This window comes from Epinephelus moara, chromosome 14 (assembly GCF_006386435.1).
Source record: "Epinephelus moara isolate mb chromosome 14, YSFRI_EMoa_1.0, whole genome shotgun sequence".
NCBI lineage: Eukaryota > Metazoa > Chordata > Actinopteri > Perciformes > Serranidae > Epinephelus > Epinephelus moara.
Genome location: NC_065519.1, coordinates 2,838,812 through 2,858,714, shown reverse-complemented (window position 1 = coordinate 2,858,714; position 19,903 = coordinate 2,838,812). Strand labels below are relative to the sequence as shown.

General features: G+C 40.6%; 1 protein-coding gene across 1 annotated transcript in view; it reads right to left on the bottom strand.

Annotated features, from left to right (window-relative positions):
• The window catches only part of akap6 (A kinase (PRKA) anchor protein 6), a 286,320-nt gene that overhangs the window by 71,636 nt on the left and 194,781 nt on the right, over positions 1-19,903 (bottom strand). The gene's annotated exons all lie outside the window — the stretch shown is intronic.

Genomic DNA, 19,903 nt, shown 5'->3' with positions numbered 1-19,903 from the left:
CATCAGAATGGTTTGTTCAAATACTAATGAACTAAGCAGTGACAGGTACCGCTTTCACAGTTTAAAGGGCAGCTACACCGTGAAGTTCTGCCTCATAGCATATTGAAAACATGCAACAGAGGAGTGTGGGAGCAAAGACTGCAGCAGGAGTGGCCTCATGGTTATGTAATGTCTGACACAGGGAGGCATGGGACATGTGGGAGACGGACCACCGCTCAGTGGAGTTTGTCTTTCAAAGAACTTAAAGAAGTATTTCACTGCTGGAAAGATGGCCTTAAAAGAACTAGAAAGTCTCCACAGTAGAAAGCCTCAAGTACTTTTGAAACTGGTGCCACAGAACCAGGGAGAACAAAGAAGAAGGACGCTTTTGCTCAAGAACTACCAGAATGCACTGCACTACACCAGACCAATTAACACTATTGCTGGTTGGTGACGTAATGCGAACCCGTCTGTTTTAAACAATGGTGGCCAGCTGACAAGGCACAATCTCATATTACAGTTAAACAGCGAGCTACAACATGTTTCTGGAAACATTTGAAGCGAGAAAAACTCAGTGAAAGAATCTTGGTTTATACTCGATAAGCTTGGGTTTACTGTTTGATCTCAGTTTTTTCCGTTTTCCAGATTTGTTTCCGCGCACTACCCACATTGATATGATACAAAGCTGGTTGCAAATCAAGTTTCCGTTTAATTCTTGGGGCATATTTTGCCTTTACTGGATGCAGCAGGGAGCTGACAGGAACTGTGGGGCCCCACAGGACTCAAAACAGGGACCTCTGCAAATTTGAACGCAACTTAAACATTTCTAATTGCTAAAATCTAATACAAGATTCTTCCAGGCTTTGTTAACCTGTCAAACAGGACGAGGTCTGTTGGATGGACAGACAGATACACAGATTCTAAAAACATAGTTAAGACATAGTTACTTCCTCTTTTACTGTAAGTATCAAAGTTTGCTTGACAGTTGGCTCTGAAATGTTTCAACCTTGTCCTTTTGTCAATTTGGCTCATATTGGATAAATCAACAGTTAATACTTTGCCAATATATCAACAGTTTTCAGAGTGTATACCAAGACATGGAAACCCTAGAAATTACGCTCATTAACAACTAATTTGCGTTCCCTAACATTTTTTTGTGGTGCATGTGATGCTGCCTAGTTTATGTCCTTTAATCAACATAACATGGAATCATTTTTAGTGAACGTGTCACAAATGATGTAATTTTCTCACATTTTCCATCAGTAGCAACTTCAACATGATTAACACTTTGTATGGTTCTGTTTGAGCAACTCGAAGCACTTGGTTGAGAGAAATGAAAGATCATAGCAGAGGTTAAACATTTAAATATCATCACTGTGTCAAAGTACTGCACTTTGTAATCATGGGCGGATTATGAGCGAATGTCCCCTGAGCATAGATATGCAAGGCGCCCACTACTTTTTTGAGTCTCTTCCTGGTCAGTACGTGTTAATTTGAGCGATATTTAGGTGAAGGGCCCGTTCCCAGTAAGCCCATTTAGTAATCCATCCATGTTTGTACACACTTACTTAAGTGTGTACAAACTTAATCAAAGCAGTGATTATGTTTCCTCGAAATTGTATCTGACAACAGAAATACATATGTTGTAGGAGACGTGTTTGACTTTAGTTTTATCTTGATATATTTTCCACCCTGACTCTGGGTCTCCACCTGAATCCGATGTAACTGCTGTGAATCCGTCTCACTGCAGCTGCAGTCGAGCCTAAAGGTGTCTTCAGTATTTGATTCTCAAAAGTCAGATTTTTCAGCTGAGTATTCCTTTAACTGGTCTTTTTAAAAACAGAGCAGATCTTTTTTCATTGTTGTTTGCAGCTCATCTCATGATGAAATGTTTGAGGCAGTCGTAGGAGTTTTCGGCACATTTCACTCGCTGCTTTGACCACTTTAAAGGTAAAAACTGTCGCAGCTCCACAGACGTGCAGCAGGAATCAAACGCAGCAGCAGCCCTTGACGGCAGACTGCAGAGTCCTTTCTGCAGAGATTTTAAAAGAAATGCTGCATTTTGTTCTACGAAGTGTTGCTGAATATTTTCTTTCCTTCTGGTTTAAGCTTCTGTTTGAGCACTGTGGTCGGGGAGCGGAGGAGCTGCACAACACTTTTCTATTAATGCCATGCTCACTTCTTCACTTAGGTCACTGATATTAACCCTCTGTGGTACAAATTATGATGCCAGTTGATTTAAGAAAAAAGGTTTGTCATAAAGTAGAGTAAGGTAAAAGGGTCTGTCAATCCTCCTGAGTGCCAGCATCTGCTGAACCTGCACACCTAAACCTCATCTACAATCAAGCCACTGCAGAATTAAACCCCGGCTCAGACATCCAGACTTTGCCAGATCATTCAGTCTCCTCAGCGGTTCACCACGCCAGCCTCAACCATAACCAGCCAAGTCTAATCTCATTCTTATTTTCTGCCTCCGGATGTGGACGGCTCTATCTTCAGCCCCTCTGCCTGCTCTGCTTCACCATTCCCTGCCCACCTCAGCCATCATTTCTCTCAAGTCTTCAGCCTCTGATCTTCAAACTACAATTAACTGCCATCACCAACCTATTCCTATTTCTTATTGTTGGTTATATTCACATTTACTTCAAATACTTCAAACTATGGGCACAGTTACACGAACAGTACATCAGTCTGACATTGACTTTAAAGCATGGCAGAAAATGAAACTGGTCACACTATCACTGTATTTTAACACATTTGATTATGAACTCATTTCTGGATACAAGTCTGGAAAACAATGCTGCAACATAAGAATGCAGGTGTATGTTTTTTAAGCCTTGGAGTTGGACGTGGAAGATTATCTACTGCAGATTACTGTGACAATTAATTTCATTACACAACAAAATTCCAATGCTGTTTAATAATTCCATGACGTTTCCAGGCTTAGAAAATCAGACTGTGAAATTTCATGACTTTTCCAGGTTTTCCATGACCGTGGGAAGCCTGAAGACCAAAAACGGTTATGGTGGGATTCCATTAAACGTACGGTTTTGCTTGAGGCAACATTTACATTTTAACAATTTTCTGTTAATTTATTATAAAATAAAGTGCATTAAACAATTAAAAATTTTTTCCCAGATTGTAAAAGGACTGACAAAGTTGACTGACAATGTTTTCAGACTGTTTTTGTGGAGACAGATGATGGCGCTGAACCATGTAAGTATTGCAACAGAACTGAGGCGGTACTGTGTGAGGTTATACCATAGAGTGTAAATTGGGTTTAGGGTATTAAGAGAGAACTGCCCTTCATCAGCTGAGCCCAACTAATAATTTTACTTGTATTATGTTTTATTTAATTAAAGTAATTCACTTTTCTTGCCTCACACACTGAATTCTTTCATGACCTTCTCTCTCTCTCTCTGCTCGTCATCTTTCCAGTTACAGCGCCGCAGCCTTCTGATGCTGCACTCATCACTTTTGGTTGATTTCTTTTCATTCGTTTCATCCGTCCTTGTTGCTTAATTTCTCTCTATTCTGCTCGTCTTCAATCTCTCAGTCTGAACTCATTTTGTCATGACCTCTGTCTTCTCTCCCTCCTTTTCTTTTTCTCTTTTCACAACATCAGTCTCTCTCCTCTTTCAAATCTTTTCCTTCATCCACTCCCTCTCATTTGCTCAACAACTTTTCCTCATGTTCCTCCTCTTGAAAATACACTTCAGCCTTTTTCATCCTCCTCCCTCCGCTGTCCTTCTCTTTCTCCTCTCTGTTTTTATCTCGAGTCCCTTCATCTTTTGTTGCTCTTCCTCCTTTTGTCCTTGTCTGTTCACTTACAGCGCTCCCTCCATTTCTCAACACTTTATTGTCTTTACTGTAACACTCCTTCAGCCCTCCTCTGGTATTTACTCAATGCATCCATCTCTTTCTCCATCGCTCTCCATCTATCTCCTCTCTTTATTCCCTCTTTTCAGTTTGTTAGCGTAACTCTCCTTCGATGCCTCCATCTTTTTTTGCTTAATTTCCCTCCTCCTCCTCCTCCTCCTCCTCTCTTTTCTCTTTCTCCTCTTTTCATTTTCTGCATCGATAGCTACTTGATTCTACTTTTCCCTTGTCGTTTATCATTACCGCCCGGCCCCATTTGAATATTTAAATGTCTCTTCTCTGACTCTGTGTGTGTGTGTATAAGAAGACGTATGCATGTGTGTGTGTGTGTGTGTTTTTGCTGCGCTGTCATCAGAAAGGCGGCGGCCATTTTTCAATGTCGCCGATTCTGATGGAGATGCTATCGCTCGGCGCTTCACAGCCATCCATCCCCTTCACTTAGCTAATAGCCATGCCGCGAGAACGAGGGATCGACAGCACAAAAAAAAAAAAAAGAGACGAGTGGAAGGTAAATATGTCGGTGCCGCACTCGTCTAACAGTCAGGAAATTATACGATTTATTCGCTGATGGCAAATATTGATTTAAAAAGGGGAAAGGGAGCCGGTGGGGAGGAGGGAGGGAGGTTGTTTTGTTGTTGTTGTTGTTGTTTGTTTGAAGGATGCCACTGATCCAAAGTCAAAGAAAAGAGGGAGAGGGGGAGAAAGGAAGATAGACACGCCGATTAAAATGCATGAGATCCGAACTTTGAGATAAGTGCTGAGAGAGGGATCTTGGAGAAATGGGACGGTGGAGGGGAGGAGGGGAGGAGGGGAGGCTGAGAGTGATGGTGTGAGGAGGGGGGAGGAGAGGGGGGGATGCATGGATGGCTAGTTGTGATGTATTCATGCCTCGAGTCAATCTCCATGCAAGGATGGACTGAGATACACAGGCCTGAGGACGGAGAGAGACGGAGAAGGAAGAGGAGAAGACAAAGAAAGAGAGTGTGAGTCTGTGTGTGTGTGTGTGTGTGTGTGAGGAAGAAAAGAGAAACATACAGTAAATAAACAGAGTGAAGGAGACAAGACGAGTGGACGTCCACACTAACAAACACCAGAGACGTGACAGGGGGCTGAACATGGTGAGCTGAACCTCCCAGCACTCCTCAGAGTTTCAGGAGGAACCGAGGGGTGAGACGTGTGGACGTTAGAAAAGGTTTATAGAAGTGTCCACTGGCAACCTGGTGACGGCCAATCACATCTCCTCGTAAGGCACAGTTATGCTCCACTTACCCTCCTAACTTTAAAGATATGCATGGAAACACATCTCTGTACCACGCAATCGCCATAAAAATGTTGCCATTGTATGTTTCTGCAAACCAGGGATACACTACGAGTTAGCACCCCATGAATGACGTTACATCCTTGATGTACACTTATGATATGAAGGTAAAGTTACGGAGGTTAAGGAAAAGAAACATGGTGAGGACGTACCTTAAAATGACTCAAAAGTTCACACGGTTACAAACATGTGACCCCAGAGGAAAGTCTGGGTTTTTACAACTCATCTATCACTCCAAAATGCCTCCTTACAAGATGGTTCAGGACTGCTTCCTTGTTTAGTAGCCTTTTTGAAATATGTGGAATAAGTACAAATTTGGGTGCATAACTTTTCGTAGGAAAACATACAAAAGTTTGTGAGAAGATCCTGAAACGTTCAACAATGCTGTGGTTAACGTGTGGTTATGTTTAGGCACAAAAACCTCTTGGTAATGGTTAGGAAAAGATCATGTTTTAATGGCTTAATATATCTGTTTCTGGTGGCACTTGGTGAAAACCAACCACTTTTTGTGCAGCTTGGGAGCTGTCTCATCTAGGTGACCTGCCATCAACCATCTCTACCCCCTCCCAAAGACAAAGTCGGCTCATACACTACATCAGTTTAGAAACGCAACATATTCATGGTTTCTAGAGAAAGACAATGGCAACATCTTCTTCTGGCGACTGGGCTGAGCTGTATGTCTGCAGCATAGACTGTAAAACCAATTGACTAAGCTGCCATGATGTCTCATTGGTTTGAAGCCTCCAGTTTGGCATAGTGGCGGTGCCATCTTGGTTTTTGGAGACAGAAGTGACCAGGTTTGGGTGAGAGGCTGGAGCTTTGGAGGGGTGGATCTGACTGAGTATCAGAGGACATTATCAGCAGACAACCTGTCACTCAAAGCACCCTGCCTTTAATTATGTATAGCTTTAAGCCTTAATGAAATAAAAACAGGTGAATTCTATAAACATTCCCTCTCCATACAGTTGTCATAAATGTTGAAAATAACTACAGAGACCAAAACTGTTTTTGTACCAGGCTGTAAACATGTTTATTTCTGCTGTAAAGTTGGCCATGTTAACATGGAGGTCTGTGGGGACTGACTCGCTCCTGGAGCCAGCCTCAAGTGGACATTAGAGGAACTGCAGTTTTTGGCACTTTTATACTGGCTTCACGTTTCAGCCCCAAAAGTTGCTGCTTGGTCGGCAGGCTTTCAGTTTAACAGAGACAAGAGGCTGTTTGCTTCTCTGTGTCAGTATATATTAAAGCACAGTAACGGTTGGAGATCCATTAAACAAAGTGGGAGTCCAGGCAAAATATTTCCTAAGAAAGCTCTCAAATCACCGAAGGATAGCAAGAAACTGACGATGATGCAAAAAATGAGAGGGGCTGAAGGATTCCCCTTCTTGTTTGATGCTTGCCTCAGAGATTACACATTCAATGAGCTGTCAAAAAGTCACGTAAGTTGCTGAATAAAGTCGTAGGTTGCTTATTTACACAATGATTGCTTAGAAAAAAGGTAGTCGTTGACGTGTGAACGTTCCCACAGTGAAGGATACGAAGTGTCACAGGCTGTGTTGTACAGTTAGTTTGATTTCAGTGGATTTTAACTTTAAGCTATGTCAGAAAAAACTGTTAATGTGTGAAAATGATGTGAATGAGTTTTTAACAGCTCGTCTGTTTGATTGTCTTTACTGACATTTAAACTGAGTGAACACAGAGAAAGTCTGAGGCGACAGGAAGTTGTGCTCCTGTGTGTTTATCCACATTACATCATCATTTTAAAAAAAGCTAAATTTACACTAAAATACAAGATTAATGTTTTCTGGTGCTCATTAAAAAAAAAAAAGCTCAGTTTTTGGGCGAGAAAAAGAGAAAAGGAAGTGTTTTAGATTTCAGGCTGCTTAATATGGACATTTATAGTGTGTGAGTGCGACAAAGTGATGCGAATCACAGTTCCACTTTTTCTGGACCTTTATTTCACAAGGAGATAACCCTTTCCAACTCCTCTACCTTCATCTTCTTCTATGATCACTTTCAGGGCTCACAGGAGAAATGCAGAGACCCCTCTGACCTCTGACCTTTCGTCTCTCCTGGTCTCTTGGATAATGTAGGAACTCTTTCTGCTGTTGAAGCTGTTTAAAGTTTGTGTTGATGAGAGCAGCGGCTCAGTGTCTGAGACTAAAAACACAAAACATCAATCGTGACTAATTTAAATTAATTAGTTGTTGCCTCAGTCCCATATGTTGGAGATCCACTTTCACTAAAGCTGTTTACTTGTGACACATTTCATCCCTCAGAAGTCTGAAATATGATGTGAACAGTTATGTAGAATAAAAAGGCAGTATGTGCATGTGGTTCTCCTGGTAGATGAAACTCTACACATCAGACAATATGAAAGTGATTAACACATTTTTGTTAACATTTGTACGGATGTTAGTTTCAGTTAATTTTGCTTTCGATAACCACAACACCCATTAACCATTAACTAACCAGTTAATTTTTAAGGGAAAAAAAACAACAAAACAAAACAAAATTATGTGAAATACAAGAGGCCTTTCATTTTAAATATTAGTCTGGCACTCCACTGGAGCTTAAGGATCACATTTCAAGCCCACCTTCCAGTCACCACTCGTCAGCTAACCTTGGCCTTGTCCGCTCTGCGCTGCTGTGATTACTACTAGTGACTGTCCCAGTGACCATGTTGCTGCTGTACATGGTGGCTACCCTCCGATCTCCCTCCACTTAGTCAAAGTGAGTAATTTTGAGCCGCAAAATATAGCATAGATGACCTGACATGACTCTGGTGAGGAGAAGCAATTGTTCCCAGAACTGGTTATCGGAATAACAGGAAACAGCAGCTTAAGTGACAGGAAACACCTTTTAATGTGTGTATTGGAAATCTTGTAGGTGTGTCAAGTGATGTCATGGTGTACCAATTCTTTGGCTTACTCGCCAGTAAACCCTCGAACGTCCAGTCCTATGTGTTTTAAGTCTCTTTATTCCACACCAAAAACCCCTTTAGCGCTGTTAACTATGTTAGCACCATTAGCCTTGCTGACACTGCTAGCGGTGTTCAAAGAGCTAATGCAATTTCATCAATGCTAAAGGGGTTAGCGGCTCAAAATTGAGCAGCTTACATACTGTTACTACCTTGGGAGAGACTGGTGGGTGGCCACCAGGTACCCCAGCAATGCATGCTGGCACCAGGTTAGCATCACTGGCGGTAATCACAAAATGAGCTGTGCTGCTAGCTAATTCTCACCAGATCCAGGTTGTGAATAGTGCAGTTAACTGAGGGGTAGAAAAATTAACCCACAGACCAACATGCATAACAAGTCAAAAATATTTTCAGCGGTTAACTGATTAATGGTTAACTATTAACATCACTAATGTGTACTTAATTATACAAAAATGTGTTTATATATGGCACAGTATACACTATTATAGTATATATAATGTATGTGTGTATGTATGTGTCAGTTTATGTACAAAAATGTTTACTATGGAGATATATATGTATTTTACAATTAGTGGAAGCCTTGAACCAAGTAATTCCGTCTTAGATAAACTGTAAATGTGAATTTTGACATTTTATAGACTGAATGATGAATGAATTAAGCGAGAAAACAATTTACAAATCATTCTATTATGGCAATTATTGTAATTTGCAGCTCCAACTTTACCTATTTTCCAATATTCTGATCTAAATATACCAAAAATCTACTTAACAACAAATGCGAAGCAGCAATAACTGGTGGAATAGTGTAATATACTGCAGATATTTAAACTCATACATCGTTATTATTTTAAAGATATATATCAGTATGAATATGGGTTAAGAAAACACAAAAAGAGCTTTCCAAAAACACAGAGAAACGAGGGATAAATGCTTGACAAAACAGATGAGAGGGGGAGAGGGGGAGGAGAGGAGAGAGGAGGGATGGGGGGGAGAAAATCAACAAGCAATCATAAGTTTAATTTGGTCTCCATATTAATGAGCACGGAGCTGAAATGTCAGCAAAAATGCAGTCATACATGAAAAACATTTAATGCATTTTGAACATTAGTTTTTTTTCTCCCCCTTCTCTCTTCTCGCAGATTCATCTTATCCGCCAAATGAGAGAAGTTTGTCGGAGGCTGCGTAACGGAACGATTTTGTCGTCGCGGCAACTAAAGTTCGGGGGAAGTGATAAGGACGCATCTTCATCCTCCTCCTCTTCATCATCATCTTTTCTCTCCTCCTGTCTGTGTGTCTTCATTTTAACACTGATTCTCTCCTTGGCTTCCCTCTTGTCATAAGACAACACTTTTCTCCTGTCTCCTCTTCCTCCTCCTCCTCCTCTCTGTGTGCTCCCTTCCCTCTTCTTCTTTATTGAGCCCACATGGTTGATTCCTCTTCATACACAGATGTAAAATATATCTCTATTTGCTTGTTTCTTCTGTAATTAAAGCAACTGCCTCAGGGCCGTAGCCATGATTTTTAAAAATATTGAGATCCCCCCCCCCCGACACGTATAGCCTATCTCCATGGTAATTACAGGATGTTTACAATAACAAAAAGATGTAGCTACAGGAAACACACCGTGGTTTAAGTACAGTGAGGTTTAGGAAAAGTTTAGGGTTAAGTAAAAAGTGAACATCCATTTCTGAATGAGCACCAGATATAATCCATGTAACTGCCCATTATGAGCAGAGTTCCTAAAGATACTGGGCAGTGAATGACAAACATTAATCTTTCATATTATATCTGTTAAGTTTACTGATATATATCAGACAGCAGAATGTAAATTTTCTTCCCCAACATGAAGTTGTAAATGCTTTTTCCAAGCTCCACACTACATGGGAATTCTATTCTTCTATTTACTCACTAGCCAAAAGGAGACAATTTTAAATATTAGAATACGGGAATAATCATATGATATGTAAACCCACAAATTTCTATCAAAAATATTAAAGACATGTCCACTGTGTCCTCATGCTACGACCCTGGCTTTACTAAAGACTCCTTTAACAATACTGTGGTGGCCACTTTTATTACTACAACTAATACAGCTACTGGCAGTATGTTGAATCCAGAATCCACATCGCTTTAGTCCCTAAATCTAAACAGGAATCTGACTTGGAGACATGGCGCAGTGAATCTAGAAAGATAAAAGTTAAGAGTTTAAAGGGAAACTTCGGTAGTTTTCAACCTGGACCCTGTTTTCCAAGGTTTTTGTGTCCAAGTGACTGATGGAGACAACAGTTTTTGAAATTGGCCCAGTATTGAGAGAGACAGAGAAAGGGCGCAGTGGCGAAACCAGTTGTAATGTAATCCTGTGGGGCAACTGTGCACCGTCAATTTAACTCCATTAAAAGTGCTCATTTTTGCCACTGACAGGCTCAGATTGTTTTTCTAAGTGTCTTACAGCACTACAGAATGGACCTTACAGAGAAATAAAAGCTCTTTCTTGAAGACTCAGTCTGAAATCTCGCTGACTTTCCCTCATTGCCAAAATCACCCAAAGATTCAGTCATGACATTGAAAATCTTTTAGATAACACTAAGCTATGATTTCTGTCCTCCAACAGAACACAGTCTTCCCAGCAGTGAGACCTAGTCACAGGGCCGCTGCTGGTCATTTGGGTGCTGTAAGTGTAATCGTTTTGAAAAGTCACAAAACGTTACAAACTCTGCCTATATGTTGACGTACAGAAGAACTATAGGAGAAGTATTTTTCAGCAGATGCAGGAGGCTCTATGGAGGCCAAACATGTCTGGGTCGTTAATAAGGTCATTATCCGACAGCTTCAGAGTGAGTTCTACACTAACACTGATGACAGTAAGATCATTTAGATGTTCCTGTCCTATTGTTGAAAACAAGTGTGTTTTAATAAGCTTCAGTTTTTGACAAACTTTGCTCAGCAGAGGCAACTGGCTGTGTTAATAACTGTAATAAAAAAAGTGAGCTTGCGCTGCTGCTGCACCTTGTTTACTGATCTAGCAGCAGCGAACCTCAAACCTGAGAGAGTTAATACAAAATGTGCAACATGTATGTATGAATAACTTTTACAGGGTTCTGGTCGTCCTCTCACAGATCGCGAGTGGAAATGGGGAGGTGGAGCCAAACACCACCAGAGCTGACGGCTGCAGGTCTCTCAATACTGAAACATTTAAAGAAAAAAACGCTGTCTCCGTTTGTCACTAAGACACACCTCATGGAAAAAAAGGGTCCACATTGAAAAATATGGAAATTTGCTTTAATTTAAAAAGGTAAATACAATAATTATAAACAGCTGAGACTAAATAATAATAATAATAAAATGCTACATTATTCTACATAAACTAGGTAAGGTAAAGAATAATTAAACTGCTGCATAATGAAACATTTACAGATAATCACAATGTGACATTCTCTCATTTCTCTGCTCTCTAATGCAGCTTTACTCCTTCTGACTCCTCCTCCTCCTCCACATCCACCTGTCTCTGCTGTTTTCTCCTGGAACAAAGTGTGTGTGTGCACGAGATACACAAAGAGGGCGAAAACACTGTACGCTTGCTTACATTTGTGTGTGTGTGTGTGTGTATGTGTGTGTGTGTGTGTGTGTGTCTCCGGTTGAGATGGATGTTCCACCAGCTCTGAAAGAGCAGGAAGTGGCTCTCTGACACCCCATTTATACTGCCAGACACTTCAACCTGTGTGTGTGTGTGTGTGTGTGTGTGTGTGTGTGTGTGTACAGCCACATAAACATCTTTAAGTGACATCACCTTCCTCAAACTGCCTCCAGTTTACAATAATTGCAATAATTACGACGTATGTTTTGCCCCAGTTTGTTTTTCAAAGACATAATTGTCGACTGCATGTTTGTATTTTTCATTTCTATACATCCATGTGAAGCATTTACAAATTATAGCTATTACATCCTACATTTACCAAACCAATTTCCAATCTGCTTTGAAATCTCAAGACGATTCTTGACAAATATTCACTCGTTTTTATTATTTATTAGAAATGACCTGTGTTTAACGTACAACTTTTTATTAAGCCCTTATATATACTCATTTTACAGCTACGCTCTGTTTTTATTTAGGATGAGAAATAAAATAATAACAGGAACAGACTCATAAAGAGAACACTATAATGCATAGTAATCATTTTTCTATTAAATGTTTCATACTTTTCTGTCTCAGTATTTTAGATCCTCTCATATAAAAAGCATTTCTACCTTCCTGATGCTGTAACACTGAACTACTGTAAACCTGTAACTCCACATTTAAACCAAACTTAATCTCGGCCTCCTGCGCTGCTCAGAGTCTCTGGACGTTTCTCTTTCACCAAATTAAAAACCCTTCTGTTTGGACAAAAAGATGCAAAAAAAAAAAAAAAAAAAAGCAAAGAGACTTTCTCTCTTTCCAAACGAGGCGACACAACAAAAGACCCCGGCAACATGTTTTAATTGTCGCCATGGAAACCAGATGAATGAGCCCATTTGACTGGCCGGTAAAGACGGCTCGCCATTCAGCCTCGCTGCGAGTCACGTGTGTGTGTGTGTGTGTGTGTGTGTGTTTGAGGCTGGGAGGTCATTAGTACAAAGCAAGGAGGGTGAAATTTCTACCAGTGTGTTGAGATAGAGAGACGGAGAGGAAGAAAAGAAGAGAGGGAAGAGAAAACAGAGAGCAACATAACAGTCAGCTGAATGAATGCACATACTAATAACTGTCCATTAAAAAAGCAAAAGGAAAAACCAATAAACAATCCTCTCGGCTGTTTATGGATTTCCTGATTCACCTGAAAATGTCACTTTAACTGCAGTAATATGTGCGGAAGCTGTGTTGTATCTGGGTCAAATGAAGGGTTAAAATACGGTAGTACTTAAAGAGAAGACAGGTGGTTTTCGTCATTTGTGGAACAGATTACATGTGAATGTCGATATTACTGACAGTATGACCTTTTTGTCTTGCGTCACTCTCTGGACAAACTTTACATTTTTAGCTTCTTGAGTGGTAAGGCCCTGCTCAGACCAAAGATTCAGGACCAGATGAGTTGAAACATGCAACTATGTGCCTGTTTACACCAATGCATCTAGACAAGATGGTGTATCTCCTCCACAACAGTGACTCTTTGTACTTCTGTTTTAACTTTCAACTAATTGTTTTTCGGTAGCTGAGGGCAACGCATTCTCATAGAACGGTTCGTATGATATCTCACGAAGATGCAGTCACAACAGTTCGTTCGATATCTCACAGATTAGCACCCCATGAACGAAGTTACATTCTTAATTATGTAAGAACCTTATGTAAATCAAGTTATGGAGGTTAGGTTTAGGAAAGTACAGTTACTGTGCTTAGGTTTTGGAAAAGAAACATGGTGAGGACATACTTTGAAATGACTCAAGTGGCTCAAGGGCAAAGTCTGTGGATTTGTGACCCATCCACCACACTGACCTTGACCTTTGACCATTAAAGTCTAATCAGTTCATCTTTGATTCAAAGTGGACGTCCATGCCATTTTTACTGAGTCACAGGTGACATCATCAGCCAGCCTGAGTTGGTATGACACGGGGCAGGTCACACCACTGCAACTTTTCCCTGCACCATTGTAAAACCGTTTCATCTTGTCATAAGTCTTTGGTCTGAGCTGGGCTTTAAGCTCTATGAACAGCAAAATCATCAACATGTTATTTGTTCTGTTAAATGTGTTCATATTGTGGAGTGTGATGAACACTGCGGCCTCTGGGGGATGCTAGCAGGGCTTTATAGCAGGGGTCGCGTTAACCGGACATTCTCGGTCATTGACCGTTTTTTTACAACAATGCCCGGAAAATCTGAAGGCCGTCGGTCATTTGACCGGTTGCAATTACCACCCCTGCCCACTTGGCGGCGGAGTACGCAGTCAGTGGTTTAAGTGGCTGCTGTTTTCACACTGCAGAGAAAAAGTCATTAATTTGCTTCATGTAGCGTTGTTGACATAACGGCCTGGACACACCAGATGCGTTAGTGCCGCAGAAGTGCTGCGAGTATACTCGCAGGCGCTTGACTGTCCACACAGGCAGCGCATTTCTCCTGCGCTCTCCGCGCCGGTTAAACATCGACTCCACTCGTCNTTTAAGTGGCTGCTGTTTTCACACTGCAGAGAAAAAGTCAGTCATCTGCTTCATGTAGCGTTGTTGACATAACGGCCTGGACACACCAGGTGCGTTAGTGCCGCAGAAGTCAGGTGCTTGACTGTCCACACAGGCAGCGCATTTCTCCTGCGCTCTCCGCGCCGGTTAAACATCGACTCCACTCGTCTGTTCCCGTCAGTACTCGTTTTTTCACTTCAACAGGTCATTTTAAACATGGGTAAGTCCATATTTTAATCGTTTTTTATAACGTAATAAGTTAATGACAATTTGTCATTGCATGTCCATGTATTGAGCGTGTTGGATTAACACTGAATGAATAGGGCATATTGTTCTGACCATTTTATTTATGTAGTCTGTAGGCTCAGTGACACAAAATTAAAATTGTAATGAAGTGATTAGGGTATTGAAAAATGTGTTTGATTATGCACTGTTGTGTTATTTTAAATTATAAACATGGTATTCCCTCACGTTCCTCAGTGCATGCTGTTGTTATTTTATTTTGAAAATTGGCCGGATCCTATCTGTGTTATCATTTAAAAACGAAAATTAAAATGACCGGTAAAAATAGATTATGACCGGATTTTTACGACCCTGTCGGTCAAAATGACCAGCGACGAAAAAGTCTAGTGCAACCTCTGCTTTATAGTATCACTCTGGTTATAATCATTTGCTTATTCGTCATTATCAGACAGAAATATAACAGTATATAAATATATAAAGAAAACACCATCAGCTGACTTTGATTTTACCCATTTATTACTAATAAAACTGCATTTTTCCACAGTTGGTAGTTTTATTTGTGTCAGCTGAATATTGTTGGTCCAAAGAACAGATAAAGAGACAGAGAGTGTGAGTGTTGGCAGTGAGGAGGTTGAGTCATACAGGCTGTGGGATGTCGCTGTAGGTTGATGCCAGGTGACCTCTGACCCCCTAAGAACCCTGGGAATTCTCTCCTGGCAAGACAGTGCCTAACAAAACAATACCAACAGAAGAAGAAAGTGGAGAGGAATTCCACATAAATTCTACAGTCGGGTTCTGACAGCCAGTTTTAGTTGGGTCTGGGTTTGAATGCTAACAAATCTCGGATCTAATCTCTCCTCATTATTTTCTTATTAGTCGTTAGCAATTAGCTGACTGTACTGTGCCAATGATCGCAAGTGTTTTTGTAGACCAACGAGAGTTTTTCCTGTAGAAATACACAAGATCTGGATGATCGCATCACTGTGAGAGTGATGTACAAATAGAAAATAAATACATTTACAAAAAAATGATGGACTTCTTTGGGGTTAACACTGAGCTTTAGAGTTGAAGTTAGTGTTAGTTTAAGGTCAGAGGCCAGTGAATGAATTATGTCAATGAGTGTCCTCATGAGTTTAGAAGTACAAATGTGTTTGTGTGAGCTGCTGACCCCATAGGAAGCTGGATGGATCACACTATTCAGGACCTGAACAAAGAGCAGCTTTATACTGAGAGAGAGGGAGACACAGAGACACAGAGACAGAGGGAGGCACACAATCCGGCCTGACCAAATTATAGCTCAAGAAAAAGAAAACTCCATCGACTCAAAGACACCTACCACAAAAATGTAATAAACCTTGATGCTTTTTGGCTCTAAACAGACGGCAAACTATCTGATCGCCTTGACCGATCAGAAACTGAGAATGACACTCAGACTCAGTGATCTCAGCCGGGGTATAGAAGCTGGCCGACACTGGCAGACTTGCCTGCCTTGAGAAGACAGGTTGTCTCAGCTCTGTGTTGAGAGACAGGTGGAGACAGAGCAACATTTATATGAAGACATCAAAACAAAGTTCTTCATGAAAATTAAATGTAAACTCTGAGATTTTGATTCACTCTCTGACCAGACTAAAGTGCAACATCAACTTGGAGAAGATAGTTTCAGCACCATAAAAGCAGCATGTCACAGCCTGAGAGGGAATTTCTTAAACTTTGGCACAAACGTCCACTTGGACTCAGCAATGAACTGATTAGATTTTGGTGGTCAAAGGTCACTGTGACCTTGCATGCATATCAGTCTTGTAAATGCAGTTCTCTCACAAATACCTTGAAGGAATTTCTTCAAATTTGGCACAAACATCCACTTGGACTGACAAATAAACTGATCAGAATTTTGTGGTCAAAGGTCACTGTGACATCACAAAACATATTTTTGGCCATAACTGAAGAATTCATCCACTAATTCTGACAAAACTTGACACAAATGTCTAACAGGATAAAATAATGAAGATCAAAAGGTCAAAGGTCAGCTTGTCTGTGACATCATCATGTTTTAACGTCATATCTCAGGAACAGAAGGGGAGACATTTGGTCAGATACTGAATTGGTGACTAATCTTGAAACTGTGCTGATTGTATAGATCTTCTGTGTATGAAGCATCCATGTTTTCACTGACATGGATGGAGACTGTCAGAGACACTGGACTGGTGGGCGGAGTCATACAACTGCAAAGTGGTAATTCTACTTTACACTTGATACTTATGATTTTGTATTGTATATTAAATTTTTCTTTAGTCACCCTAAACAAACTTAAATTACTTGTATATGTAACAGAGCTACAACACACACATACACACGCAAAACATGTTTATAGATAAACATATATCAGACATACAAGATATGTATGTCTATTTATCTACTGTATACGCTGTATCTAATTACCCATTTTACTCTATGTTGGTAATATTGCTCTACATGTGATCTGCTGTTAATTCCATTCACAGGCTCTCAATTGTGATTATGCTTTAGCAACACAAGTCAAATATGCCAGTGAAGCCTGCTGAACTGAATAGAGAGAGAAAGTCTTGGTTTGTTCGGGCGTTGATGGGTATGTGTGTGTGTGTGTTTCTCTGTAATATTGTTTTTACTTTAATTCCAGTTGAGCAGACCAGACTGAAAACAATTATTAGTGATATTAAAGATCAATAAAAGTTAGTTATTGCATTTATTATTTACCTTCCTCTGTGTTCTCTGGAAACAGATTCTTTTTATTAAAGTGTCTCTAAATAATAATAATCAACTCTCACTGAAGTGAAATTAATAAGAAGGCGACAGATCCTCCTCTATTCACTGTGTCCACTGAGTCAATTTACTAATCATCTCAGTGCTCTGTGTGTTTGTGTGTGCATGTGTGTGTGTCCACTGACTTACAGTCTTACTGAAGTGGGCAGGTGTTGGTCAACAACACAGCCTCTGTTGTTGGCTTCCGCCACTGTGTGTGCGTGTGTGTGTGTGTGCGTGCGTGTGTGTGTGTGTGTGTAAATGGAGTAAGTGAGACAAACAGAAAGTCAGAGGAGGCCGACGCAGTGATCTCTATTTACCTCGACTGCAGAGAGAAGCAGGAGTTTATCTGAGAGCAGCTTTTATTCCTAAACGTCCCGTCTCAGTCAGACGCCTCTCTGTTCTCTCATCTGCTCCCTTTTTAATTTACTGTTAACACAAACTCAACACTTCAACCTGTTGTCTCTGTAAATTCAGTTTTCTGAACATTTCTACAGTACTACCAGCATCAGTACAACACAATAAAAACAGAGCAGAGCTGCAGACACACTTGAGTCCAGTTTGAGATAAATCCAGTTTGGAGATCAAGTTAAAACAGGGACTAAATCAGATTGAGACTAAGTCAGCTTTCACATCAGGGACCAGGCTCACATCAGAGTACACTTGACCACAAACTCAGTTCGTTTGATTGGTGTGAACACTGTGTATCATAAGCGGGCAACTGCACGAGTCCACTTAAAAAGGTGGTCTCAGGTGCAGTTCATGAGTTCTCAGGTACGATTTCCATCAGGTGTGAACATCAGCTGCACCAGAACACGGCGGTGGACTGCTGCAGCCTCTTTTATGCAGCGATCACGCCATGGGGCTGCTGTGAAGTCCCTTCTTTATGCTGCCTTTGCATTTTTACACAGAACCAAACAACAGGGGCATCATGCTGCCCCACAACAACAATAATTTAGCGTCTCTGTTATATGGCGACTGATCTTGTCCTCTGCTTGGAAGACATTTACAGCCGCTGCTCGTCTTCTTTGAGTTAGCTGCTAACTGCTACCAGCACCCTTGCTGCCCATGATCCTGTCCTGCTTGTGTCCCTTTAACATAGATGTCATTTCAGCAGTGCTACCACCTCCAATCCCAGCTAAAAGACGAAACCACCATGCCCCCCCTTCTGCGATTGTACCATTTATAAAGAATGGTGAGGCAGAATGATGGCATGAAATTCCTGCCTTGAAGAGGCAGTGTAAAAGGGGTTTAGGTAACACATGTAGCAGTCAGAGTAGAGTCGCAAAGGCATTTTTTTTGTGTGTGTTGCACAAACATCCTGCTTTGATATATCTTGAATCATGGAGGTCAAGAGCTTGTTGACACACTTCAATTAAGAAAAATAAAACCTGATTTATAAAACACATTTGATAAAAGTTGATTTTATTTGGAAATATTTAAATCTTTTTCAAGGACTCATAATGAAAAAATCATGGAAATTAAATTAAATCAGATTTTTTTTTCCAGAGCAGAAATATTTTTCTTAATGTTCATCATGAGAGACACCTGTGATATAACTTCAGTAACTTCAGCTCAGAGCTTTGGATTTTGAAGTTTGAAATGTGATAGAAAAAGGAAGTGACGTAAATCTGCCTCAATGCTGAAATATTTGGTAAAGTTGTGCTAAAAAATACTTCTGATTATTTCAGAAACATCAGTCATATAATCTAACTATTAAGAGTCTGATTTCTCTCCACACATTTCACACTGAGGAAAATAATTACTACCTGCACTCATAAATGCAACAGGACATTATACGAATTTAGTATCTCTATGGGAACTGACAGAGTCCTGTCATCATCACCACTCTCTCATTTGATCCTTGATTCCTTCCTTTCCTCTTTTCCTCCTCCTCCTCTCTCCATTCCACTACAATGACAGAAATGTAATAGCATGGCTCTCAGCATGTGTGTGTAAGTGTGTAAGTGTGTGTGTGTGTGTGTGTGTGTGTCCAGCAGACCGACCATGTCGCCTAAACGACAGACAATCTTTATTCTAATGAAGAAGGTGCCAAGGTCAAACGGAGAGCAGGGTGATGAATGGAGAACACACACACACTCATACAGTGTAGCTCACACATTAATTGTGTATCAGAGCTCCCAGTCGATCTGTAACTGCAGCGTTGTGTGTGTGTTGTCATGAGTCTCTCTCACACACACACATCTAAAAGGAGGCTTTCCCCTTGAGATGACATTTAACATTATTCTCACGACACACACTTAAAACAAACCGTCACAGGAAATAAAATCAGGGAAAAGAGAAACTGCAGCCTCCACGTGTGTGTGTGTATGTGTGTGTGTGTGTGTGTGTGTGTGTGTGTGTGTGTTTCTGTCTGATCTTATAAGACGTTAAGACAAAGTACCAACAATGATCAATAAACATTCAGAAGAAAGAGTTTATTTCTTCTGTAAATGATTAATAATCATGTGGTTTGTTGTTTTCAGTTTTCTTCTTGGTGTTGTGCAGTAAGTCTAAATACTAACTAAATCCCAGCTGTGACCACTGAGGTGCATCCTGACTGTCTACATGTTTAACCACAGATCATTATTTATTTTCTATGCTGAAAAGTTTGGGATGTTACT